Source organism: Cystoisospora suis (genome assembly GCF_002600585.1).
Source record: "Cystoisospora suis strain Wien I chromosome Unknown contig_2996, whole genome shotgun sequence".
Taxonomy (NCBI): domain Eukaryota; phylum Apicomplexa; class Conoidasida; order Eucoccidiorida; family Sarcocystidae; genus Cystoisospora; species Cystoisospora suis.
The window spans coordinates 350-3,319 of NW_027155791.1; positions in this window are offsets into that span (position 1 = coordinate 350).

Here is a 2,970-nt window from a genome sequence, read left to right on the forward strand (position 1 = left end):
ATATGTATATAGATAGATAGATGCGAATAGGTTTTGTATAGGGGGGATTTTTGTTTGAACGTACGTTTTCTTCTTTAAAGAGAACACGAAAATGTTAAGATACATACGCACATAGAGATATAGATATAGATAGCTTTTCATATGGATGTATGTGAGTTGTGTGTATTGCTACATATAAATGTAGGTAATCTTTTGACGTAGAGATGAATCTATATATACATATATATGTATGTATATATATATCTATATATGTATATCTATCTATATGATATATATCCCTGTCTTTCTCTCTCTATATATATGTATATATATATGTGAGAGAGAGAACGACGTGGAGTAGAGAGTGTGTGCATGCATGCGGCTGCTTCTTTTTTGCATGCGTGAGGTGATGAGAAGGCCTCTGTTTTCTTTGCTTTCTTTCTCCAATTCGTTTTCCAAAAGACACCTCGAGATCGACCGACCTCTCCACTCATCCAGTCAGCAGTAAAGAGAATGAAAAGAAGAATATTTCATACACCCTGAGAATAAGAAAGAATGAAGAAAGAAATAGTGGTAATAATAGAATAAGTAATAGAGATGCATGCATATCTATCTATCTATTTATCTATCTATTTATTTATCTCTCTTTTTGCTAGCGACTGTTTGATCGATTTTGAATCGCGGAAAGTACGTACATACATAGACATACATATACATACATATGCATGCATACACATACGTACATACATATACATACATATACATATATACAGAAATAAAAACGGATATTCATACGCAAATCAAAAGAAGAGGAAGAAGAATAGAAGTGGAAAGAGGAGTTTTAGTTAATATTCACTTTTCTCCTTCCGTGATATCTGTACCGTCGTTGCCTACTAGATTCGAGACTAGATGGGGTGTACATACACCCCAAGCTTTCAGCGCTAGATATCGTGAAGAGTTCATATCAGCAAAAAGACCTCTCTTTCTCTCAGTTGCCAGGGAGAGTGACAGAGGTAGAAATACACCGTAGAAATCTTGAAGAGCTCCTCTATTTATCTCTTCTCTTTCTCTTTCTTCTTAATTCCTTGCAATTTGTCTTTCGATGGATCGGTTAGGGTCATCAACGCGCAAAGAAGAAGAAAAAGGAAAGATTAAAAAAGAAGGAGAGAGAGAAGTTGACGAGAGATCGAGGCTACCGACAAGCACGAGAGGTTAACACGAGAAGATAATTAGCTAAAGAGAGTAAGCATAGACAGGCAGTTTGCATACAGATAGATTAAAGGTAGAGATATGGATCAAGATATATATACAAGGAGATAGAGATTGAAGATACACCGATCAATAGAGATAGATGTAAGATATCTAGATTGATGAAGATAGACCCACCTATAGAAATCGTTTCAAGATATCTAGATTGAAAATACACTAATGCAAAGAGATAGAGATAGATAGATAGATGGGTACTCGTACATATTAAGAAGGACAGGTGAGGTAGACGAGGCGTAGAGATAGAGGTGATAGATAAATCATCTAAAGAGAGAGAAAGACATTTCTTCTATCGCCCGGTCGTTTGAAAAGATGGAGACAACTTTCTCCTACTTTTCTTTGATCTATCTCTTTCACTTCCAAAAAGCAAGAAGAAAGAAAGGCTGAGTAAGACGAGGGATAGACAGATCGAGACATACACAGGTAGTAGATAGGGAGAGAACTAGAGACAGAAAGAAGAAGAAAAGGCGAGAGAAGATGAAGAGTTAAAAGGAAGTTAGAGCGAATTCACGACGATTCATAGAAGATTCTTTTCTTTTTCTTTCTCTTTTGAGGTGTCTATACACCAGCCGTCTTAGTATTAGGAAGAGGGAGAGAAGAAGTGATGACGACTCCGGGGGTTTGATCGAGTCTTTGCTAAATAGTTCCTTCAACTGTTTCTCTTGCTCTTTTTCTTCTTAACAAAAGGTCATCTTCATCTGTAGCTTATTTAGTTCATTCTTTCATTTTCTCATCAGCATAAACATAAGCCAAGTCTCGTGACTCATATATGTAAAAGCATCTCTCTTCCTCTTCTTCTTCTTGCGTTGATGGCGAGGGGGATGAGGATAAGGCATTAAACAACTATAGCAACGACTACTACTACTACTAGGAGGAGGAGGACTCCCACTACTCCTATGGCACCAATTCTATTCTTTTTCTTCTAAATAAGAATAATGCATTCTCTATCATTATGATGATGATGTGGATAGCCTCCGTCTGCTTTCTTTCTCCTCCTTCACATTGGTAGTATTCTTCTTATTAATATCATGTAGGTATGGATGTGTAGAAGAAGAAAAGTTGCTATCGATCAACACATATATGAAGAAGAAAAAGAAGAAGAAGAAGAAGACTGGCTAATTGAAGTCATCTTGATCTTGATGCTTTACAAGTACTACTACTACTACCCCTCCTACTACTAGTAGTAGTACTTCAACTTCTTCTTCTTCTTTTGATCGATTGACTGACGGTTCAGGAGAAGTAACCCTATGACCACATCTCTCACGGGTAGAAGTAGAAGAAGTAATAGGACTAGAAGCACAAGGTGGAGTAGTCGGATTTTTCTTCTTCTTCTTCTTGAGTCAAGTGTGTGGAGGAGATTTCTCTAAGTCAGTTTGGAGAAGTCTTTAGCAGGAATCTCACATGAAATAACACCGACCACTACTACTACTACTAGTTCAGCCAAGAGAGACATAAATCTTTCTCCTCCTCCTTTTCTTCTTCTTCATGCTCTCCCTTCTCATTCTCACCCTACCTACCACTCCTGCTGAGAAAGCGGAGAAGGGGGGAGCTTTTCTGAAGAGACTCTTAATCAATCCATCAATCGAATAAGGAGCAAACCTACCTACACATAGAAGCAGAAGCCAAAAGAAGAGGAGGCGGAGTATTAGTACATCCACCACCTACACTTACTAGGAAGAAGAAGAAGAGGACTTGTCTGTGTTGTTTGTCTTGAGGGGTGGAGAC